This window comes from Lepisma saccharinum, chromosome 10 (assembly GCF_977018435.1).
Source record: "Lepisma saccharinum chromosome 10, izLepSacc3.1, whole genome shotgun sequence".
Classification (NCBI taxonomy): Eukaryota; Metazoa; Arthropoda; class Insecta; order Zygentoma; family Lepismatidae; genus Lepisma; species Lepisma saccharinum.
The window spans coordinates 80,431,304-80,457,298 of record NC_139238.1 but is presented as its reverse complement, the minus strand read 5'-3'; the positions used below and the strand labels follow the sequence as shown (position 1 = coordinate 80,457,298).

Below are 25,995 nucleotides of genomic sequence, written 5' to 3'. Positions count from 1 at the left end.
GGTTTGTTCCCGGTGCGATCTCCCGTTAAGTCCACGTGAAGAAACCAGTCTACCGAACAGCGGGGTGCAAGCCAATGAGACCAGCGCGCAACAGGTATCTCTGGGAGAAGCAGAACGGGTCAACGAAGCAGCTAGCCTCAGTGGTACCAACTCCCAACAGATCATCGAGATGCTACTGCGGATGGAAGCCTCGCTAGAATCAAAGATGGAAGCTACGCGAAGCAAGATAGAGGCCATCAGCACCCAGATGCGAGTGACGGAAGACCGCCTCCAGGAGACCATCCGTACTTCCGGTGAGGCGATTACGCAGGAACTCGTCACGCGGGTACAGGAATGCGAATCCCGTGTCGAAGCCAAGATCGCCGGAATCAACGTGCGGATCGACCGGCAAGAAAACCAGATGGCAACACTGTCTCAGAGCGTGCGCGACCAAGAGGAAGGCATGCAGCAGATGGCCCGACAATGCGTGCAGCTGGAAGCGACATGTGACCGTGGCATAGACACCCTGGGGCGACAAGTGAGAGAAATTTCAGTTAAAGCCGAAGGGAATTCCGAACGAATTGAGGACCTCGAGATGAAAGTGCGTCAACTGAGCATAACTAGCAGCGGCACTTCACAATCGTCGCGGGAGCCCAGATTGACGTCACCACCGGCAGCCGACGTCGCCACTTGTTCGAACGGGGAAAGCGACCAGCGAGCTCCAGGAACGCCCCGCCCCCTTCGAAGAGAAAACACTGCGTCACCACGGTTGAGTCCGCGCCGCGAGCAGAGGGACGAGGATTTACAGTTACTACAACCGTCCGCCAGGAGAGCTCTGTTTCCGCCCGAATACCGGAAGCACTTCAAAAAATTTTCGGGTGCTGACAGAATTCTTCCTTCCACGTACCTCGAGGAATTTAATTCTACCGCCCGTGAGTTAGGTCTGACGGACGAGGATAGGCTTCTGATTCTGAAAGTTTTAATGCAGGACCGGGCCAAGAACTGGATGGACAGGAACGAGGGGGGCTTCAATTCATATGAGGAGTTCAAAGAAGCGTTTCTCACTTATTTTCAACGTCCCCTGCAGGTCCAGAGGATGCTAATGCAGGTGCGAAACGAACGATACGACAGGGGCGGAGGACTCACGTATGCCCAGTACTTTTGGAAACGTTACAATGAGTTCAAGTCTCTGCAACCCCAAATGACCACGGCGGAGATAATAGCCGCTCTGGTGTACCATTTTCCACACGAGATTCGTCGTCACCTCAATGGAGCATGCGTGGTTGACGCCGACGCGATGTCCCTCACACTGGAAAACCTGTTTCAGTGCGAGGAGGAGAGGCAGAAAACCAGGGGTGAGAAGTTTAGCAAGCGGCGCCGACCGGAAGATGATTCGTCGCACCGGAATAAACACCCGCGCGTTCATCTAGTCCAGCAGGGATGGAGAGGACAGCACCACGCTCCAGGGGCTGAAAGGAACCGCCAGCTGCAAGATCCACCTTCACCGCAACGAAGACGCCCGTTCAGAGGCAGGAGACGGCGTGGAGGTCCGACTCGTGCGTCGCCAAGGAGAAACGACGGTTTTTTTCAAAACGGCCAAGTCCGGGATGGATTTTATCAGCGTCACGCGGATAGCAGGTCGGTCAGCCCGGAGTCAGATCGGGGAGATGCAGGACGCCGTGGAGCGAGGACGCAACGGAGCCCAGCGAGAGAAGAGACCAGGCAGAATTCCAGACGCGGTTCGCCCAGGCCAGGACCGTCGGGATACCAGCATCCGGGAAACTAATAAAAGTCTCGCGTCAGGGCTCGGATGCGGGGCAGACTACACCTGATCCACCTTCGCTTGAGCCGAACCACCCGGATGTAACAAAGACCACGCCGATCAGAATTCGTGCTGGTGGGCGATGAAATTGTGATGGGGCTCCTAGACACAGGAAGTGAGGCAAGCTTATGCTCGGAGGCAACTTGGCGGCGCGTGACAAAGGGAGTGCGCAGGCCACAACTTCGGCACGTACGAGACTTTAGACTCATCGATTTCTCGGGCAAAGCGAGAGAGAGGCCTCTCGGTCACACCATTCTGCAGGCAACGCTGGATGAACATCATGTTGAGGTTGAGGTTCTGGTGGTCCAGTCATTGTCCGTGGACCTGCTGCTAGGAATGGATTTCCTGAGCCGGTATGCGTCTGTGCTTAACATCGGTCGACACTTTGTAACCTTGAATAATCGCGACGAAGAGTTTAACGTCGAATTCTGGAAGTCATGCGCAGGAGAAGAGGGCGAGTTCCAGCCCGTCGTCGCTTTATGTTCAGAGGTCGACCGCGACAAAGGAGTACAGGAAAGATTGCACGCCGCAGTTGCTTCGTGTGAGAATCTCTCAGCGAGTCAGAAGCAAGTTTTCGCCAAACTTTTGAGGGAGAATGCCGTCGTTCTTGATGAAAGGCCGGGAAAGTGCCAGAAGTATACGCATGAAATCCGTGTCGAGGGAGAAGGTCCAGTTGTCAGTAAGCCTTACCCGATAGCGTTTACACATCGACCGGAAGTGCGTCGGCAGCTGCAGCAGATGCTGGAGTGGGGCGTAATTAGGAAATCACGCTCCGTACATTTGAATCCTCTTCTCGTGGTGAAGAAATTTGACAATAGCCTCAGAATTTGCTGAGATTTTCGCGCGCTAAATACAAGGTGTAAGCTGGAACGCGTCAGAACATTAAAACTACAGGACACCCTACAACTGTTCCATGGCAAGCACGTGTTCTCAAAAATCGATATGTTATCTGGATTCTGGCAGGTCCCCTTGTGCGAACAGAGCATGCCTTATACAGCCTTCGGATTCGAGGATAACTTATACGAGTTTACCGTCGTTCCGTTCGGAATCTCTAACGGCGTGCAAGCTTTCACGAACGCCATGGCGGAAGTGCTCGGAGACGAAGTGAAAGATTTCTGTCTGTGGTATGTTGATGACATCTTGTGCTTTTCAAGAAACGTGGAAGAACATTTCGAACATCTAAGCCTGATCCTCACTAAATTACGAGATGCGGGAATGATGATTAAACTCGAAAAATCGGCTTTCTTTCAACCGGAAGTGCAATTTTTGGGCCACATCATAGATGCTCGAGGCGTGAGGCAGGACCCAGTGAAGTTTGAAACAATAAGGAAGCTTGAGCCCCCGACATCAAGGAAAGGAGTCCAGCGCCTTCTAGGGATATTTACGTGGCACCGGCGCATCATACAGAACTTCAGCGAACTTGCGTCACCCCTATTTGAACTGCTGAAACAAGGAAAGGCATGGAAGTGGACGGATCAACACCAAGGAGCCCTAGATAAACTGAAGGACGCCGTCTGTGAACAGCTTCGCCTCTACCACGCTGATTTTTCTGACGTTTTTTATGTCCAGTGCGACGCTTCGATCACGGCCGTGGGCGCAGTACTGTATCAAGAAAAGGAGGGGGAGAAACGTGTGATTCAGTACGCCAGTCGTTCCCTGCGGGGGGCAGAGAGAAATTACACCGTCGGAGAACTCGAGTGCCTGGCCGTGGTGTGGGCCATTGAAACTTTTCATGTTTATCTGGCTGGAGGCCACTTTGTTGTGAGAACTGACCACCGGAATCTCCAATGGCTGCACTGCGCGAAAAACTGGAGTGGGAGATTAACGAGGTGGAGCAATCGCCTTCAGCGCTACTCGTTTGAGGTGGAGTATGTGAAAGGGCGAGAGAATGTTGTGCCTGATGCCCTGTCAAGATACGTTGGAGGGAAAGGATTAACAAAAGTGCACGTAAATTTGATGCAGTTCGATTCCCTGTACCTGACCACCTTCAGCCGCGGGCGGTTTATAGAAATGCAACACGAAGATGCCGAGCTCGCACAGTACTTCAGTATCCTGGAAGACCAGCAACCCGCAGACCCACGTCGCCAGCGACGCGTGAAAGAGCATTTTGTCGTCGCGAACGGGATCCTGTGCAAGACGGATGTCCACAACCCGGAGCGCCTGAGGGTATATGTGCCAGCTGAAGCGAGAAAGAAAATCTTGGAGGAAGCGCATGACAAATCAGGTCACTTCGGGGGGAGGAAAATGTGGAGATACCTCGAGAGTACCTGTTATTGGAAAGGGATGCGGAAAGACGCTAAGAAATGGGTGCGCGATTGCGTCATTTGTATGCAAACTAAGCCTAACCGCGTCAGAGCAGCAAAAAACCCAACATCGTTTGTGGCAGAGAAACCGCGGGAAGTGTTGTTCGCAGACTGCGTGGGACCACTCCCGAAAAGCAAGGACGGCATGAAGTACCTATTCACAGTCATGGATGGATGCAGTCGTTTTCTGGTTGCGTATCCAGTCAGGTCAACCGCAACGAGAGTGCTGCTCCGTAAGCTTACAGAAAATTACTTTGTACACCTCGGAACTCCGCGCTACATTCTCACGGACCGCGGAGCTCAGTTCACAAGTAGCCTCTGGAGGGACACTTTGGAAGCATACGCAGTGAAGCCCATATGGACCCCGAGCTACAGGCCGCAGGCAAACAAGGTCGAACGCATGCACTGTGAAATGAACCGCCTCTTGAGATTATTTTGCCATAAACAGCATCAGGAATGGAGCAAGCACGTCACCTCGATTGTACTCCTCCTAAACAACACAGAATCCGACACCCTTGGGTTCACACCAGCAGAGCTACAATTCGGCAGCACACCTCGGAGAGACGTAATTCGTCACTTTGGATTGAGGGAGGACAAACGCGACCCAACTGTCAAACAAAAAATCCTGATGGCCGTCGAACGGATGAAAGAAACCAGGAGGAAGGCCAATGACGGCGCCGAGATTCGAACTGGAGACCTCGCATTCATAAAAAATCAAGGACTTAGCTCTCAAATTGAAGGGAAAATCAAGAAGCTCTTTTTCATGTACGATGGTCCGTACTTCTGCAAGAGCAAGCTCGCCGCCAATATTCTGGAGTTAGTGGACTGCACGTCTGGGAAGATCATAGCACCCCAGCATATAGAGAACTGCAAGAGGTGGAACTGTTCCGATGAGAAGCGCAGAGAGTGGACAGCACTGTACGAGAGTAAGAGCGACGTAGGAATGCAAGCTGACACGTAAATGCTCACATCTTGTTCTTGTTTTGTATACTTACTCTTCGTGTTATGTTTATATTCAGGGTGTTATTATATATGTTATGTATCTGGAAGGTCACAGTGTCCGTGCCGTTCAGAGAGTAAATTTTTATATACAGGGTGTTCATGTATTTGCTTGTCAATTTTTATATACAGGGTGTTCATGTATTTGCTTGTCAATTTTATATACAGAGTGTTCGAGGATTTGTAAACAAAAAAATCTGTCCCTGTGTAGAGCGAATTTTTCACGCTTACGAAATCCTTGGAAGAAGGAGAGGGGCGAGGTTCTGACAGTCAGATTTACCGTCATTATTATTATTATCATTATTATTCATGTATGTAGCGGTAAAAAGACGTGTTGATTCAAAGTGTTGAGTGTTTTAATTTGTAAGATTACATATTTGATTTTTGCCAAGCCGACGGGAGGAACGAGACGTTCGCGTGTGTTAAGGGCGAGCACCTGAAGGGTCACGCTATGCGTCTAAAGCTTAGGAAATTCGACCGTAATGACAAACATTTAAATATCTCGGTTTCCAACGGTCAGATTCATGTGAAACTTATACCAGCGCAGCGACATGTGTGCAAGGACGGATGTGTGGAGTTTCGTCACGATCAAGCGACAATTACGGACGCCAGATAAAATCGGTTCTAATTGATCAGTTTGTGGACAGCGATTGCAATTGAGCTATGGGCGACAGCCAGGCGGAAGCTTAATCCGCACAAGTCAACTTCGGACACGGTACGTCCTAGTTTGGAGACAATAGAGCGTGGTGGAATAACCTCTTCGGAAGCGTCACTCCAACGTGCGCCTAGCGTCCTTTTTCAAAATCCAAATAAAACCAAGGACATGGTTTTTCGTTACACAGTCTTACCGCGATCCTTGTAGCGAGAGCAGCTCCGAGCTACCTCTCCATATACAGTTTTGCCGCGATTCTTGGAACGAGAGCACTTTCGTGCTACCTTTCGTGTACAGTGGACTTTGTGTTGTTGTGCGAACACCAGTGTGTGTGATAGGCAGTAAGTCTACACGAGTGCGCCTACCTCAACCGCTGGGGGAAGTTGAAGCGAAACCGTGTTTCCGTGATTACCTTACGCCATTTATAATTTTTGAGAAACGAGGAACACCGGAAACTATGGCGGGCTAGAGGAAGAAGAGAGATGGGGGCGTTACGTCGATCCGCCCGATGTCAGAAGAAGCTACGCCGATGATGCCTATCCGCCGCCATGGAGAGAGAGAGAACGTCGAACGCCGCCCTATTGATACGCCGACGATGCCTACCATCCGCCATGTTGACGCCCCGACGACGCCTACCAGCCGCGACAGAGAGACGTAGAGAGAGATGTTGACGCCCCGACGACGCCTACCAGCCGCGACAGAGAGACGTAGAGAGAGATGTTGACGCCCCGACGACGCCTACCATCCGCCACGTTGACGCCCCGACGACGCCGACGACGCCTACCAACCGCGACAGAGAGACGTAGAGAGAGATGTTGACGCCCCGACGACGCCTACAACGACCGCTCAGATGCGACGTCCGAACCGCGCCATACCACGGAGATCCACCGATCCCGAGAGGAAGAGGAGCCGGGGAACTAGGTGTTTGAACCCTTTTTGCATCTTCATCGTCACGACCAAGGAAACCTTTCGCGTGGATACTATGTGTTTTCAATCGCCCGTAAAGACGCCAGGATGCACCCCGGAAGCTGAGAGATGGTAAAGTATTCATCTGTGTGAACCTTAACACGTGACGGCCCGATTGATTTAGAGAACGCCCTTGAAATTCGTCGACATTTTGAAAACGCCCACTCAACTCGAACTTCATACCAAACTCCCGTCGCGCTTGTCATTTGTAATCTATTCATCTCAGGTCAATTTTTCTTATTCCTTGTGATATTTTTTTTTATGATCTTAAATTCATTGTTGTTTGTGCTCCTTTGTATTCGTTTAAAGTGCGTACTATTAGAGTAAAGCGCCGCCCGCTTAATTGCATATTCTACTTGAGGTTTGTTCATTTTTATGTGTCAGCGCTGTGTCGCTGCTAGCTATGTCCGGTCGCATATGTGATTATTTGTTAAAGTATTTGCCTGGTAATGTGAATTGCTCGTCGCGGCGAAGTGTTTAAGTCCCGCCTGCTAGAGAGTATATGTTTGCGTCACTCAACAGAGGTTATTTGTTATGTTTGGAACCACGTGAGGTCTTGTAAAAGGAAAACGTCCGCCCACGTGAATGTAATTGCCGTTGAGACGCCTTTGTTTATACTGGTCAAGTAATGTATGGTCACCGCGCCGACTAGTTTCTTTTTTAAAAACAAAAGGTGAACTTAAGTAAGGGCTGGCTAGGATTTAAGTAGCACTGGAGCAAAATCACAAATGACCTGATTAGACGAAAAGTAAGATAAAATTAATTGAGAATGCAATAATTAGGGCTTGTCGTCATAAAACCTGTACATGTCATGTATAATTTCTTGTGTCGATGACCCCATGAGGATTGAATCTGAGAGAGAATGTGAGAGTGCAAGTGTGGGGACCTGTAATAATTCCATTTTTGTTGGTTATGAATAGAATATACTTTTTATTTTCATGTTAATTTTGGGCTATATCATTTTCGTATGCATGTCGCTACCCGTGATTTTCAGGTATGCAGCTAGCCGCTTCCCGGCTACAGGTAAAGAGGTGGTAATTTGGAAGTACATATGTCTTTGTTTTTATTCGATATGGCTTATTACTATGCACTGTTGGTCACCGGTTCCTACACACGAACTTAACCTGGACCGTAACGCTATTTCGCTTGTTCGAGGGAGATTTTGCCGCCTCTATCTAGGTAGTGGTAGCATTTGTTTTCCCGGGCAAGGGAGGGCGTAGCATACAATGATATGATATTAAATTGATGAAGGGGCATTCATAAAGAACACCCATGCTGTGCTAACCACTCTGCCACGGGAGTCAGCTACTGTTCGTAGACCTAGGCCGCCTCTTGTTAATTAGTAATCATTTGTGAGGTTTAGAAAATAATGTCTGCAATACCGCCATAGTGATTAATTTCGATTCCGGTGAGGAAAATATATCTTTGAAGCACATTTAAAACTATTGATCGAATTCTGATCAGCCTTTAGGCATAACATATTCTGAAATAAAATTATAATCTTCAGCACATATTTTCACTAATCATGTATCAAAATTCACAGTGCGAGAGTTGAAACTGTGTTCATTGCTTTGTGTTTGGCGAGACGGCAAAGTAAGTTTCTGATTATCTGCAGAAAACTTGAGTGTGATCTTGCTGTTGCTTCTCTCTCTTGGGGAAAGCACATACACTTCGAATAGATAATACTGCTTTTTAAGACCCTATTAAAGAAGTGAAGACGTTTGCAGATGAAAATTATATTTCAAGCACCGTAGTAAATGAACGAAACCGAAAACTTCCAAAACGGTTTGAGCATTACGTGGTTGAAATTCCAGCATGCGAAAGCAAAAGAGTTACGGTGAAGAGGATATTAAAGTTAGGATTTGTTCTTGAGTTCTTTATCATCTAATTTCTAATCTAAACAAGGGTTTTCGAAGAACAGTGATGTTTTCATTGGAGTTAGCTGTTTAAATTCAGAAAGTGCCGATTTTCTGAAGTTCCAAAAGCTACAATCTTTCGCTGCACACTGTTCTGATTGGTACAGTTTAGAGTCCGAGTTAAAGCCGATGCCAAAAGTTTGGCACACGAAGCAGAAAAGGAAACTCAAAGTCAGGACCTGCAAACAATGGTAGAAACATTGAAATTTTATAAGTTTTGTGTTATTGCAGTGTGGATATCCCCCATCAACCGGCTGTGAAAGAACATGTCTAGCTTGCGGCAAATCCAAGTGTTACCTTCGTAATCGAATTGATAACACAAGGTTGAATGGTATATCTATTCTGATCATTGAGAAAAGGGTTGGGATATGTCCGGATTTAAATAACGTTGTACAATTCTGCAGCTGCTCATAAAAACAGACTATCTTATTGTAGTGGTCAATTTTCTCATTTCAGCAAAATATTATCCACACACTAAACGTAGAAATGGAGTTACACGTAGTATTTATACGTTATGTTCAGAGAGTTGAGACAGTAGTTTTTATGGTTTTTTTGTACCATTATGACGAATAGGGAGTCTGTGATACTATTCCACTAAATAACGGCTTAAGAAAAGAAAACAATACAACTATTATATTTTATTTGACATAAAAGATTCGTGCCTACATGTACTTTTGTTTATGATGGAACATAATGTAACATCTTACATTTACCTTTGGATCTGACTGTTAAAATTACACCGTAGTAAAGTATTAAGTAAATATCTTTTAGTCGGAATTAGTTAGCGTAACTTGGCGAGGGCAAGGCAGTCACTTTCCCCCCAAAATTTTCAGATCTTAAAATTGAGAAGAGTATTCTTGTCTGGGACCTGAGGAACAAAGAAATAATGAATAATTTTTATTATTTCTCAAATATTACAGTTAATTAGCAAAATAGTCCTGGACACTATTGTTATGGGATGGAAAACTTCTCGATTCTGCCCCCACCAAAAAAGTTACGAAGAGAATTTTAAACCGAAATCTGTATCCCTATACTTATTTTAGGCTGGCACAGTCACTGTTGGTGGCACATGCTAATTGAACACGTATTGTGTTTTTCGCCACATGCTTTTGGAGATTTTTATATTGTTATCTCCTTATAATTTACTACGCAAACTTTGCAACTGTAAAAGTAAAGCGAGTTTGCAACACTGAGAATTTATGACACCAGCGTACTTCAGCCGTCCGCCACGTTCCTGCCCATGGAGGTAACCTCCTGCCAATCAGGAAATAATACATCACAAATCTCCAAGGGATATCGACAATGTCCACATCAGATTCCAGAATAGATCGTTCCTGTACATGATATGGCAACATCTAGCTGCAGCGTTGCCTAGTCAAAGCGCCAACCCTCTCTCCAATGGAAAAAACGAACGAGGGCCCTGACGATGTGGCTAAGTTGCCTAGTCTAGTGAAATCCCGCATACTCCTGGCGGCCTTTCTGGCAGTGATCCCTTGTTGCCGCGTTTACCTACGAAGGAACTTGCGATCAAACTGCCAATTAGACCTATCTCTGCACCCCTCTTGGGGCAACAAGCGGCAACCTCTCAAACCCTCCTCCCCGAAGCAACCAGTAGGGAAACAGGATTTTATCAAAATAACCGTTCTGCGCTGTGATTGCACACCGGTTCCAAGAGCGGCGGCATTATAATGATTAACTGATTTGCTTCATTTTACTCCACTTCTTGTGCCACTTTTGGATAATTTGCAAAGATGGGTATGAGTGCTGATATGATGAAATTGATGAATGGAAACTCACAAACATCCATGCCCAGGTGAGGATTCGAACCCAGGACCACTGGCGTCGTAGCGCGAGCGCCATCAACCCTCCCTCCGAAGAGAAAATGAGCTAAGTCCAGGAATTGCTAATTCCTGCACACGAGGTGGCAACCAAAGAGAATGGTGGCAACATTCACCATGCAATGTTGTCAGGTCTCCCTCCAAAAGGAAAATAGTCTTGTCATCCCTAATCTTTCTATTGCTGCCATGCGAACTGCAATAAAACATTGCCAACCTCAGAACAAATCCAGTTTTGACCACAAATATGGCAACACTGCAAATTCTAATGATACCCATGGACGTCCGCAGGATTATTTCCAGGGAGGGGCAAGCAAGGTACTTTTTCAGGGGGGGCAAAGAGGCATATTTTTCATCATAATAGTGATTTCCCCTAAAAAGACACTCCTTCAGTCTGAAGTTATTATGTTCTTTCAACACCCTTATAATAATTAACATATATTACTATGACTGAAATAAAATTAGGTGTGAAATATATACCTTTTAGATGGACATTCATTATCCAGGGGGGCGTGCCCCCCACCCCTTCCGGACGTTCATGATGAACTTTGTGTCCTCTACTGTCCCAAAATAATAATAATAAAAGATAAGCCTGATGCATGACGCCTGAATGTCTTTCCAAGAGAGCAAAATTTGCTCTTGCCTTTGTAGAATAAGGGTACGAAGCTCGGCTCACATGGTATAATCACAGTTCAGTAATAAAAAGGTGCAGGTTTAAACAAACAAAAAACTAGGATTATGAGCCTGAGCTAACTTTGTATCTCTGGTTATCTGCACATTTTATCAGTCTATTGTGGCACGACCACAAAAAGGCTTTGTTGCTTCTTGTTGGGGAAATGTTTTCACACTTGAATCGCTATCTCTTCCTCTCGATCGAAGTACTACAACTGCGCTGTCTGTACTAATATAAAATAAAACGGTACAAGTACTCCCACATTGCAATTTGAAAATTCCAGCAAAATTTTCTGAGGCATCAGGATATTATATTTATAAATTCAAGGGGGCGCCGAGAGGGTGTTGTAGAGGTTCAAGCTCTCCCGAGATACCGCTGAAATAATAATAATAATAATAATAATAACCTGCAGCAGCGGCGATTGGAAGTCAAAAATGTGGGACAGGGACAGCTTACTTTTGCTGATAGAAAGGGCTTGGCATTAGAAAGCCAGTGTGGCTGGGGCGAAAAAGTAGTTAGGCTTGAACTGGAGAGTAACCAGTTAAAATTACTTTCGATTGTAGTCATGTTAGTTAAAAGTGTTAACTAGAAACCAGAGTTATTTTTTTCCTTAGTAAAGCTAGATTTTGCTAAAAGCATTCATTAAAACTAAATTGCTGGACACGAAAATGCAAGCCCCAAGGTTATGTGTAGGCAGGACGCTGTTGTCATGTTACTGTTACGCTGGCGCTCTCTACGTTATTATTTTATACTTTATACATTTTAATACCTTAATAGGTACTTCATGGATTTTTTTAAATCCCGAGCGTTCATTTTTTTCTTTTAAGCCCAGTCTCACCGTTTCAGCTGTTGGATGTTCTCCACGATCATACAAACTAAAAACAGACCTACGCACTACTTCCTTATCAAATTCATCTAATCCTGTTATATTCTTCCCTCTCTTTTGTAGTGTTTCCATAGCGTATGGAAGTAGTGTGCTTAATTTCTTTCCGCATTGTCTACGGTTCTTTTAATGTTTTGAACAGTCGTTCTGCGTCTTCAGTCAGCTTTTGAACTTATTTGAAATTAATAGTATATTTGCCATTTCTGGATTATCAGCTAACGTTTGAAAAAATCTGAAATACTTTATCTCTTTATTTCATTAACGTCGTGCCTGCCGAATCGTATCTCTCGTTGCTGTGGTGTGCGAGGGATATTTTCATAGTCATTGGCACTATTAGTGTCACTTATCGTGATAGTAACAACATACTTTGCTGAATCAAGAACTGCACCCGTTCGTATCGAGGCGAAGCTACAAATGTGACAACACAGCCGGGCTAAGGGCGAAGAGGGGAGCTGGGAGACGATTGACCTTGAAGCTCTCATTTTCGAGTCCCGCAGTATGGTTGTAACTATTCAATGCTACTTTAACGAATTACGACTCATTTTATCTACAGGAATTTGCACTACTTATAACTAGGGACACAAATTTATGGTAAATAAAAACTGAGGAGAGCGGTAAATAAAATGTTAGATCAGCGGTATATACCAGCGGTGAAAAAAAAAATGCACACACTTTTTCATTATGAGAGGAAACAACATACAAAACAGCTATAAATTGATAAACTACTTCATTTTTATATACTGTACACATGCACAAGTACTTAGCTGTCCAACCAAAAAGAAAACATCAACACAAAATCACTTCATTTCTATATTATATAACAGGCCTCCCTGATGACGCAGTGGTAGCGTTGTTGCCTTGTAATCAACGGGTCCGGGGTTCGATACCCGGTGGAGGCACAAGTGGTTCGGATCCCACTTTAAACTGTAGGTCCAATCCCGATTAGCCTTACTGTGCATAAAGTGGACTAAAACAACAAATCAATTAATCAAACTAAATTGCATAACTCAAGTGATTTATTCATTGTATGTATTTAAAGGATATCCTTGCTGTCCAACAAATAAAATAATCACTACTGCACATACACATGTTGAAAATCACATGATGATAAACAAAATTCATTCATGACTGAACACAAATGACACCATTGTCTCCCTTGATGTGCGGGAACAGACTAATCTTATCGCTGCTACAGCTAGCAAGTTCAATGAAACTGGAAGTTGAGTAGACATTCGGGGGAAGAAAGGAATGCAGCTTGACAGGGAGCGAAGTTTTCGAACTGAGATTATGTGCATGGGAAATCCCAATTTGCAGCGTCTTCCTGATGTGATCGAAGATAACGTTAAAACGTTCTTCAGCTGCAAATGGTAGGAAACTTTAGGCAAACGTTTCGTTACAAATCGACAGTTTGCACGCACAACCTCGATTGCCGGTTTTTGCGTGTTTTCTACTTCATTTGATGATATTTCACGGTTATTTCACGAAAAAGCGTTCATTTCGTGGAAAAGCACACATTTCGCATTACTTCGCGAATAAAACTCATGAATATTTCATCATTGGGGGTGTAGTTACGTGCAGAATGTTCAAAATTGAATCTTTTTTTCACATTTCGCGATTTCGCGCATCGCGAAAATTCAATGTCCCTACTTATAACTAAGTACTTTTAACTATTCAAATTATAAGAGTAATATAGCCATACACGCTCACGGTTTATGACTATGGCCTCATCAAACCCCTCGCATAAAACATTTCTTGGGCAAATTATCTTCTGCAGAAAAGCCATAAGGCTAAAGGTGAATAGGCGGTCCAGCAGAGGTGACACCTGACCAAAAGTTAGGTCGAAACGAAAGCTTTAATTTTAGAAAGATAAAAATAATTTTCTTAAAATCTAAACTCCGTACCAGCTAACTGTAGATCAGGCGAACGAGAACAAGTCTCTGCGGAAGTAGTGCCGCGAGACGGCTCCACCAATGAACATTGAGAGAAACGGGTTTGTGTAATCGGCGACGGGAGTGTTCCCGATTTCCTCCTTCGCTATCCAGCGTTGCAAACTTTTGAAAAGGATAATACCGAACGCACATGGCAAACGGACCGTACTTTTGTCTCCAGGTCCGTACGAGTGGTTTAAAAATTTATTAGGGAAATGTTAGGGATAAAACGGCAAGAGCAAATTTTAACAAGCCGTGCATTTAGCGTACGGACTATAGTCTGGACCGTACGTTTGGCAACGCTGCGCTTTCACCACTTGATTTTCCTCCCCTCCTCTGCTGATATGCGCGGCCCTGCTCTACAGTTAGCTGGGACAGCTTGCCTTTCTTTGTCCAAGTCTGAACACTGAAGTGTAACACACGAAAAGGAAACAGACAACACTAAGTTGTAGAAACACTAGAGTGCGCGTCAAATCTCCTGCCTATGGCGATAGCCAATAGCAGCGCACTGCAGCTGTGCCATGTCGAAATCTCACACGGAAAACAGACAGCGTGGTTGAGCGAAACGCCTTGTCACGGAACTAGGCAACGCCGCACGTCTGTGATTCGCTGGTGTTGTTCAAGGCCATATGCAGGAGATTTGACGCGCACTCTAGAACAATATTGCAGCAATAAGAACCAAGCTTCTTGATTTAGGCCTCTGTTTATACAGTAGAGATTTGCTCATTTACAAGGCAGAGAAAAATATCATTAACATGTGTGTATGAGTATCTACGTTATCTCAGAGGAACAGTTATCTCAGCGAACAAGGTTAAGTTTGTTCTTCAGTTTCTTTGTGTATGTAAAATCAGAAATAGTCGTTGATGGATATCCATAACATTTTATTGAATTATTCGTAATGTGCCTTAGTTGATTGACTTGGTTCATTTTACTTCGCCTTTCTTCCACTTTTTTTAATCGCGAAGATGAGTGATGATATGATAAAATTGACGAAGGGATACTCATAAAGAACGCCCATGCTCAGGCCGGGATTCGAACCCGGGACCCCTGGCGTCATGCACTAGCCACTTCGCACGCCACGGAGGTCAGCGTATTTCCTTTTATTACAGCTATTCATCCGTGACATTGTCGCTGTTAATCAAGCGGTAAAATAAATAACATAACTGAATAAACAAGTGCTACTGTATTGATCAATTAATGATATAAATGCAACTGCACTTACTTGCAGCCAACGCATCCGAAATCTTCCCTCGTCGTGATCTGTACATACACACATATCAGCTGAAATGACTGCTACTTCCACGTACTGCAACCACGCACACTCGCAAAGCCATGTGCATGTTTGCCTATAAATTATGAAGGTCAAAACACCACTGTACAAGAAGTCTAAAGCACAAATCGCTGAATTAAGATAAGCAATGAAAAATTGCGATAAGGTTAGACCGGAAATGTTTATTTGGAGATTAAAAACGTGAGAGGATGTTGACCTGTTCATTTGAAAAGAAACCATGATATGCACAAAGACACTGTAAGCATGTCAGAGCAAATGAACTTATCTTGTGTTAAAATAGCACCATTACATACAAGTTTCATACTTTGCAAAACGTTGTAAGTTTAATGTGAAATTGAAAATATACGTAGCTTAGCCCAAAATACGACACGATAATTTATGTTTACTACAAAGCTAGAAAATTAAGATTGGCGCAACTCCAAGTCAAGGTCAATAAAATTAATACCAACAGAATCGTGAACTATGAACGTTACAGGGATTTTTTTTAATCCACAAATATCACGTAAGATTATAGCTTTCACATGCTCAGTATAATATACAAGCTCTAAAATGACTATGCTATTTGCACAGAATTATATAGCATTGGAAATTCGCAGAAGAAATCTGGGAGGGGATTTTTGACAAGACCAATCACACAAGTTCATCAGTTACAAGTTTCATTCATTCATCGTACTCTGTCCCAATTGGCAAGTTTTTCACTGCAACCTCTGGGTTTTCTGATCTTGCAACTTACGCTACGTGCCATCGTAGGATCGACTTAATTTAATATCATCACTCCCCCAATTAACCATCCCTTCCAGAGCATCTTGTAGCATACATTTCTTTATTAGCCAGTGTCTCATCCAGTTTCTTTTTCCCCCTTTCTTTCTTGATGAATTCCAGCATTACTCCTATTCCACCACATCTTTCCGACACAGGTTTATTTCCTATCTTCTCTTCCCATTTGACATGCTCCATTCTTTGTCATAGCCATATTTCTAAAGCATCCAGTCGCTGACTCGCTGTCCCTCACCTCTTCATAGCGTCCAGGTTCATGCGCCAGACAATGCTACACATCTTCTATGAAAAGTTTCCAGTCTTTCTTTGACTTCCTGACTTCAGCTTACAATACATTCCAGATATACGAAACTATCAACAATTTTTTTTTCTTTTGCCTCGAGTTCTCACGTTAATTTTCCTTGGTTTAAACTTAATACACATATATACACTAGTGTCCAAAATTAAAGCAACAAACAGAAATCCTTTCCTCGTCTGATTTTTTTATATACTTCTTCTTCTTCTTCATGACCCTTGTGGTCGTAAATATATCGTAATATTACACTTCACTGTACTTTAACACTGATCAGAAGATTGCACATACACACAAATTTCAAAATTGAATACCACTCTGGCGGGCAAAACTATATAATATCCACATCGTACGAGGGGAAGGAGACGATAATAGGGAGGGTATGGATACAGGAAAGGGTATCTTTGCTCTGTGTAGTCTGTTGAAAAGAGCGTATCTGTGTTTGCTCCTTAACGGGCAATGGAAAAAGAGATGAACAGACGTTTGTTTGTTTTCTCCGCAATCACAAGCAGGGGAGGGATTTTGATGCAGTTTTGCTAGGTGTTAGTTTGTGCAAACGTGTCCCGTTCGTAGGCGAAGTGTGAAAGTTATCACGTCACGAGGAAGTTTCAGTTTATGAAACCAGGGTCGACTGACTACTTTTTCTGCGTACCATCTATAAGTGGTCGTATTTGCAATTTGATTAAGTGCCCGAGCTTCCCATTGGGAATTAAGTTTCATTTTAACTCTGGGTAGAAGATCAGTATAGGATAAACGAAGGGGAGTAGGAAAAGAAGTGTTCTTCGCCTTTTTTTGCATATTGGTCCACTAAATCCTGATATATATTAAGATTGCTATGAGCTTTTACGTACGTAAATTGCACTCGTTGATCATTTTGGCGGAGATTTAATGTAGTTTGTAAGATGAGGGACGGGAGAATGGGCATGCGGTATGCATCTTTCCCACAACGATCGAGTGTAAATAAAACACTCAATGCGTCAGTTAGAATTAGAGTTTTTTTTAAAAAAATCCCGCTCCACGGGCATAGAGCAATGCCTGTTGTATGGCATAAAATTCTGCCGAAAATATGGACATGTCTTGCGGTAAGGAGAATTGTCTGACTATGTTTTGGCAGGGTGCGTAGAATGCGCAGCCGACATGTTCCTCATCTTTTGATCCGTCAGTGTTTATTTTAATATATAAATTTGCCAAGTTTAACCTGTTGCTATCGTTGACTTTTTTTTTCTTGATAAATCCTGGCACATTAAAGTTAGTTTATTTTCTATCTTAAAACCAGTTGTCTATGACATCATAAATATTACTATCACCTGATCGTATTATGTGGTCAAATAGACACACGGGAAAGAATTTCAGTTTGTTTCTTTAATTTTGGACATATATATGTATATGTGTGTGTGTGTGTGTGTGTGTGTGTGTGTGTGTGTGTGTGTGTGTGTGCGTTGGTATACCCGTCATTAGGAGGAACAAGATCAGAAAAATTACCAGCATTAAGAGGGACTTTTTCATTGCGAGGTAATTTTGGTGGTTCCTCGGAACGAGAGAGCACATTATTTAATATTATGGCCGAACGGGCAAAGGAAAATTTAATGTCGTGGAATTAATCGACGAAGGGGACCAAGATCTATATTTTGATAAAAGATAGAACAATGTCCGACAATTGTACTCGGAGTTATGCTACAAAACAGTGCATTTTTCTGGTTCCTCTTTTCGGGGCATTGTGCCTGTACGTGTGTATCAGGTGTTTATCGGTTCCTCTCAACGGGGCTCTGTGCTTATCACCTACACACAACGTGTGTGTCGTTTGTGCGACGCCAGAGACATCTGCAGTGTGTGAAAAATTGCGGAACTACATCAGCGGTGACGTCAAGGCGGAGCGAGGAAGATCGTAGTGGGTGGGGCCTGCGGTTGCAGAGAACAGCGTTGTCGGATCTCCCCCTCAACTTACATGACTCAGCATTTTTCACTGACGGCTGTGAACGTTGCATTGTTCGCAGTGCTGCATAAGTTGCAACGCTGGAGAATGCAGCGTTGCTACATCATTGCTTACATGGGAAATGTTAACGGCGCTTCACGATTGCGTTCTGAGAGGGTTCGTTGTGTGATAGTAGCCGTATTTAATATATCGGTTTGAGCTTGGGCAATTATGTCTCGTATTTCTCGGAAAATATATATATCAACGAAGAATTGTAGCAATCTGCCGGAGGGCGCGTGTGAGCGAGCAAAGAATATTGTAGGAAATGCTTGTGTATTTCCTCATCAAGAAAGCAAACTAGTAGGATTTCTTCTTGTATTAATTAACAAAATATTCAACCAGAGTTCCTATGCTAGAATACTGGAAATGATTAATCTGACTAAAACACAAAAGCCAGATACAGGACAATATAGTACAAAAACAACATACATTTTTACGTTCTTAATTATGGTCTAACTATTCGTTTTCTCCGTCTACTCCACTCGTTAAAAATTTGCTCCTCCTCTGTGGTGACAGTGGCGTATTTAAGAGTACGACTTTAATCTCCTTCCCGAAATACCTTCCACCCTTAAAATGTTTCTTTCGTCACTAGAATGCAGATGCATATGTTCAAAAATGGCAAAATTCGTAATTAAACATTAATAAGAATAGGTTCTTCACTAACATTTCAATATTTTTCGTAATACATGTCTCTAAACTAAGGTAGAATTCACACCGAACTTACAGGCGACACGTGTTGCTTGAGGATTTCACCAATCCAACGCAAGTTTCTGAGCCCTATTATGCCTGCCGCTACGTTATGAAACGTTGCTGTGGATTGACGCGTTTCCAATCGACATATGTCATTTGCACTTGCTGTTTGGAGTGAAATCCACGTGTTGCTTGACGTTTCGGTCTGAAAGTTACAGGCGACAAGCAACACGGAGATGCCAAGCAGCTTTCAGACCAAAGCGACACACAACACATGTCGCTTCGGAACTAGTCAATCAATATCAACGTTTCACACCTTAGCGGTAGCCCCAGAAGACTGAGTTCGACTGGTGAGATTCTCAAGCACTACATGTCTCTTCAATGTGAAATCTCTCAATGAGAGAAGAGCCCAGTTCGAGAGACATGTAAAAGCTCACTAAAGCAACACATACACCGCGCATAAGTGAACAGACCAAGTCAATTTGATGCACGGCCCGAGCGACATGGTGATTTCACACCCAAGCGACAAGCGACACGCAAAAGATTCATTGCGTATGCGGGAACAACAGAAACAGGTGACACGATGCACCGTATTGAGAACATAGTCCAGTCCAAGCTACAAATGCATCTTGTGTCGCTTCAGTTCAAAATTTTTGTTTTCAAGAAGCACGTTACAGGGGGATTTCACACTGAAACGACACGACACACACGATTTTGTGCGAGCAATAAAGGTTTCGATTTCCTGTGGGGCATAGCACCTTGCACTGGCGTACGCAGGGGGGAGCTGATGGGGCTACTGCCCTCCAGAAATTTTAAGAAAATCCAAATTTTTAGATGAAAATTTGTTAAGAATTCAAAGAAAGGAAAGATGTAAACGCAAACCTCCCTTAAAGTTAAAATGACACCCGATAACCATTTCTGTCTTCGAGTACAATTTTAATAGAGTGAAAAGTTCAAAATGTACGATAGCCTATATATTTTATTCGGTATCCCACAATTCTAGAACAAAGCTATATACTATACACCTTTACAATTTCAGCCCCTCCAGAACAAAAATCCTGCTTACGCCAGTGGCACCGTGAGAACAATTGGAGCGGACTATGATATCGAAAACCAGAAAACTACGGCGACTCAATTGTATTTAACTTAGTATATGGCACATGTTTTCCCTCTTCTCGAGTGGCAGCAACGAATCGTCCCCTACGTATGGTCAGTGCATCGCCCACTGGCATATACATGAGGGAGGGATGAAAGACAGGCCTGTGGCAAGGAGTAGCAAGTCTCCATTTTGACTTCACAGCCTAACAAAGAAAACTAAAGGTGGCCAGGAGGGGAAATTTCCTTTCGGCTCAGGATCGTGGTGTGTGTTGCAAGGCGTGCTGTCGACAGTGGCGGCGATTGGTTTCCAAAACTGGGTTGGGCAAAGGAACTTTACTTTTCCTTTATAGATAAGCTTTAGCATAGTATCGGATCAAAAGTGGCTAAAAGTGGGGGGGGGGGCAACTGCCGTCCTACGCTCCCTCAGTCAGTAATGATTATTCGACTGTGAAATCAGTTGAAATATTGGAATCAGATTCTTTTCTCATTCATCCATACACATTCTATTTCATTTCGCTTTGTAATAAAAATAAGCACTTGATAAATTTTAAAAAATATATATTTTTAAAATTGTTTTTAAAATCAACGAAATTAGACAGAAATATGACTGACACATTTTAAGAAAGAAGTTACAGTCCGTGAATTACTTTTTCACAGTGTTCAATAATTTTATTAGGAAGCGCTTTTCTGCCATTTCATTTAACCGCAACGGTGTGGATGTGTGGTGTTTAGAATAAATTTAGGAAGGGACACGTCATGCCCAGGCCGGGATTCAAACCCGGAAACCCTGGCGTCGTATTACACTGAACTGACCTCTCCCCCAGATTTTGGAGGACAGAAAGTAAGTTATTAATATACACTGCCCTCCAGAAATTAAGCAACAACAAGAAAATTTGAGGTAAAAGAGAAAACAGTTGGAGAAAAGAGAAGAAGAGTGGTGGGCACGCTGAAAGAAAGCAACGAATGCGTTAGGGATTATATCCCTTATTAGTGTCAGACAACGGTCACTTTCGTTACAAATAAAATATGTACACCCTCCGGCCTTGTGTTTCATTCTATTGGATGATCACCATTTGTTGCTTAATTTATGGAGAGCAGTGTAATATACAAGATGTAATATATTATATATTACATATTATATAATATAATATTCGAACCAGTGTATAGGGCCTCCCCGATGGCGCAGTCGTTGCCTTGTAATCAAGGGGTCCCGGGTTCGATACCCGGTGGAGGCACATTGTGGTTCGGATCCCACTTTAAACTGTAGGTCCAGTCCCGATTAGCCTTACTGTGCATAAAGTGGACTTAAAACACCAAATCAAACCAAACCAGTGTATAGTGCACCTCCACTGCATATCGCCAGTTTACAAGGCGATTCTCATATTCTCTATACCCTGTACTATTCACAGTTACAATACAAGTGTTAACCCATTGAGAAACCTAGGTTTGCCATTTTGGAATCTCTCTCTCCAGGAAGTAGTGTAATCAAGGGGTCCAGAGTTCGTTACCCGGTTGAGGCAATTGCATGGACGTCCGCAGGATTTTTTCCAGGGAGGGGCAAGGAAGGTATTTTTTTCCAGGGGGGGCAAACGAAGGCAAATTTTCCCCAAAAATTGTGTTGTTCCCTAAAAAACATTGCTTTAATTTGAATTTATGGTGTTCATACAATAATTAACACATATTATTGCGGCTAAAATGAAATTATATGTGTGAAATACATATTTTTAGTTGACTTTCATTTTCCAGGGGGGGCCACGGCTCCCCCTTGCCCCCCCTTCCGGACGCCCATGGGCAATTGTGGTTCCGATCCCACTTTAAACTGTAGGTTCAATCCCGATTACCCTTTCTAGGCATAAAGTGTACTTAAAAACAATCTTACATTGAACTTGATTGAAATTACATTTTTGCTTGCAAGTTTGAATATGTATATTAATATTAATAATATTAACAATAATTACTTTAATTAATAGAGTACGTAATGAAGTACTAAAACATTGAGATCTGATCAAATTGCCCTTTGCTTATAGAGATGTTACTGACGCAAGTATTGATGGAATGAACTGCAATGAGTTATTTGCTACCCTTGAAAAAAAAACGAACCAAACGAAAACGCCGCCCGCCTCCCCCTCCCTGTCCTGTTTAAGGGGAGAGAGTGGTCAGACGTTCAGACCAGACGCTTGGCAACTCTGAACTACCCTTTCTTTGTCAGTGCCGGGGGGGGGGGCGAAGAAGTGTTTGCGCACCTTTTAATTTTCTTGCGCACACATTTTTCAACCAATAACACCAACTCTTAAGAGTGCCATCTCCGGTGGAGGCACACTTTAAACTGTAGGTCCAGTCCCGATTAGCGTTACTGTGCATAAAGTGGACTTAAAATACCAACTCAACAACAACAACTCTCAGAGTGCCATGCTATCTCATGTCATATTCACCGCCGAATGTTACGTTCTAAAGTGAGACCGCTGTTATTGTTTACAACAGGTAAACACCGATCGCCGATTTCTTTCCTGTACTGTCGGCAGTTTATAAAGGCAAGCCGCCATTTTCTTTCTTTTGTCAGCATTGTTGTTAAGAATTGTTTCTTCTTATGTTTCACGTAGTCTGTGTTTGTCGATAAGTGCCTATAGCTCAGTGTCAGGTGCTTTGTGTTATCCTTTGCGTTGTTGATACACCGTTTTTGTTGTCTGCCTACTGTCGGGATCAAAAATTATGTATACTCGAGTTTTGGACTCCAATTAAAAATTAATCAGTAGACCTACATAAAAACGAGTTACATCAAAATTTGACTGTTTCAATTCTGTATTAAGCTATAGTAACCAATTCTTTTTCGAGTATGATTCGATTTTTAGTCGTCTTGAGAATAAAAAAAAGTGCCGTTTTTTGCGTTTTCCAAACAAGAAATCCAAAAAATTTAAAAAATCGTCCGATCGTGATCGAATTTAAATATGCAGGTAGAAAGGTTGTAAATAGAATTCTTAATTTTCAATTTTTTTTTATTGGGTAAAAAGTCAAATGTGTCTTATCAATTTTCTGAAACATATTCCCTCCCATCCCGTGGGAAAATACCTTGGTTGCATTTCCTTGGAAAAAATCTTCCAATTTTTCATGTATGTCATTGGCCTCCCTTCAACAAGCTGTTCTTTTCAAATTTTTGGCCTCTCCGATGGCGCAGTGGTAGCATCGTCGCCTTGTAATGAAGGGGTTCCGGGTTCGGTTCCCGGTGGAGGCATATAGTGGTTTGAATCCCACTTTAAACTGTAGATTCAGTCCCGATTAGCCTCACTGTGCACAAAGTGTACTTAAACACCAACTCAATCAATCAATCAATCAAATTTCTAAACATGTCTTGTACTAAAACCGAGCAAGAGTGAAGCAGTTGGAGTTTTAAAATCCACTTTATGCACAGTAAGTCTGGACCTATAGTTTAAAGTGGGATCCGAACCACTGTGTGCCTCCATTGGGTATCGAACCCGGGACACCTTTCGCTAGTTTTATCCACTTTCATTGGCATATTATTGGAATTTCAATTAGTGGCTAAAACATGCATGCATGTTTCATGTTTTCTTTATTTTCAACACCGCGCCCCTTAAATTTCATTCCACACCCTCTCAGCACTTCTACAGAGCATTCATTCCCCGACATTCGCTACGAGACTCGGCGGCTAGCGGCCCGGCGTCAGCGCTTGTCTTTCCCAGTGAACGGGTCCGCGACAGTCGCACGCTAGTCTGTTTTTTTCGCTCTCCCTGCCTTCGCTCTCTTTCCCTTTCTGTTGACGTTGCAGACTGACGCCAGTACAATCCTCCCTCGGAAGTTGTGTTGTGTCGTGTCCGTGTGTTGAAGATTGTGGCTTAATATGGCACAACAAAAGTTTACATTGCAACAAAGAATTTACGTTGTCGAGTATTACTTCGGAAAGAGGAATTGTGGAGTAGTGCGACGCCGTTTTGCATCGAAATTTTCTGGTGTTCCCGTTCCACATAGAACCACTATATTAAACCTCGTAAAAAAGTTTAGAGTAACAGGGTCAGTTCTGAATAAAAGTAGAAAGAAAAATGGGGAAATCTAAAAAATAAAGTATACAAAGACAATCCGCACACCATCAGTGAGTTAAAAGAGAGTATTGTACGAGAAATCGGGACAATTACAGTAGACGAACTTGCACGTATAAAATGCCAATTTCATTCGGAGATGCCAGGAATGTGTTGCAGCAGAGGGACATCATTTTCAACACCTTCTGTAGTCAAGGTTAGTACACAATATGAAAACTGTAATTTTAATAGCCGACTCTAGCGACTGTCGCGGACCCCGTTCACAGGGAAAGACGAGCGCTGCTACCGGGCCGCTTGCCGCCGAGTCTCGTAGCGAATGTAAGGGAATGCTCTGTATATAATTAATTCTGGCAACACACCAAGATTTACGGTTGTGGTTTTCTCTCCGTTGGGGACAACGAGGACGTTTATGTAAGCAAATAAATAAAATAATAATAATAAACAGTTGTGTTTATATACGTACGTATACGTATATAATTTGTATCCCCTCCTCCACATTCACCTGAAAGTGGCAACAGTTGTGATTCGTGGGACCGTCTGCTCAGTTGATATCTATGTTTTGGCTTTTTGAGTGTGTGCAGTATTCCCCAAGGCCCTCTTCTCTTGTTGTTGCTGTGCAGAAACACAATAATCCTGAAATCGCTTGTATAGCTAGGAATTAAGTACAATGTAAGTGACAGCGTTGAAGAGATTAGAGGGAAGAAATGGTATAGCAATGAGCGAAGTTGCCAAACGAAGAATGTGTGTATGAGAAATTACTATTGTTTTTGCATGCTTAGTTCGTCATTAACTTCTTTCCTTTTGTTGCAACATATGATTTTTACTTCGAGACTTATAATAGGTCTGTGTGGGCCTCCCTGATGGCTCAGTGGCAGCGTCGTCACCTTGTAATCGGGGGTCCATGGTTCGATACCGTGTGGAAACACATAGTTGTTCGGATTCCACTTTAAAATGTAGTTCCAGTCCCGATTAGTCTTTCTGTGCATAAAGTCGACTTAAAACAACAATTCAATTCAATTATAATGAATGCTTTCATTATACTTTAATAATCCTAATTATTATGCATTGAAATATATATTGATACAATCAACTCCATAAAATGCTGAAAATTGATATTGGATATATTAATAGATTGAAGAAACAGGTGTATATAACTTTACTTTTCTTGTTTAAAGTCATCGAATTTTGAAGGAAAATGTAACTCACTTCCCCTTTTGTTATTTAGTGTCTAGTGGAGTGACTTACTAATTCTGACAGCAAATTCAATGAGTCATGATATTCATCCTGGTCAGGCAGGGTGTGGCTGCCTTTAGATTGTGTTTCATTTATCACATATTTAATAGTTCATCCTCATGCCGCAATTAACCTGTATACATATAATTTTGACCATAAATAGCAAAATGCAAGTAAAAACTTCTTCAAATTTACGATTTTCTTCGCATCTAAATTGTGGACATACGCCTAGTAGGCTCCTGTTGTCTGCAAGAAAAAATCTGGAATTTTATGAAATTTCTTGCCGCGTCTCATCGGGCTTGAAATGTATTACTTCACAAGAAAATTTTGAACAACTGTACTATCTTGCATTACGAGTTATAAAAGTAAGTAAATTCATCAAAAACTTTCACAAATCGTGTTTTAATACTGTCATAAACAGAATAGTGAATTGAAAGTGTCTGGGTATGGTTTGTGGAGGAGGTTTGTGTCTTTTTAAAAGTATTATTATCGTAAAATCTGATAATAGTCATTTAAATGTTTTTAGTGAAAGAATAGCCTCACAGTTTCCATACGTCTGAATTACTGGCTCTACAATGGCTTTTGTGATATTTCAACGGTTTGAGAGCTTTGATAAGTATTGATTGTGCCAAGCTCG

The 25,995-nt window shown here is 42.9% G+C and overlaps 1 protein-coding gene across 3 annotated transcripts in view; it reads right to left on the bottom strand.

Moving 5' to 3' along the window:
* Positions 1–25,995, bottom strand: part of LOC145993980 (putative multidrug resistance-associated protein lethal(2)03659) — a 170,988-nt gene that overhangs the window by 101,872 nt on the left and 43,121 nt on the right. Inside the window, exon 1 of one of the 3 annotated variants that reach the window (XM_083130009.1) lies at positions 15,179–15,259. The exons of the other annotated variants lie outside the window; for them this stretch is intronic. The gene's annotated coding sequence lies outside the window, so the exon portion shown is untranslated. Of the gene's footprint in view, positions 1–15,178; positions 15,260–25,995 lie in introns of those variants that run through there. 3 annotated transcript variants of the gene reach the window in all.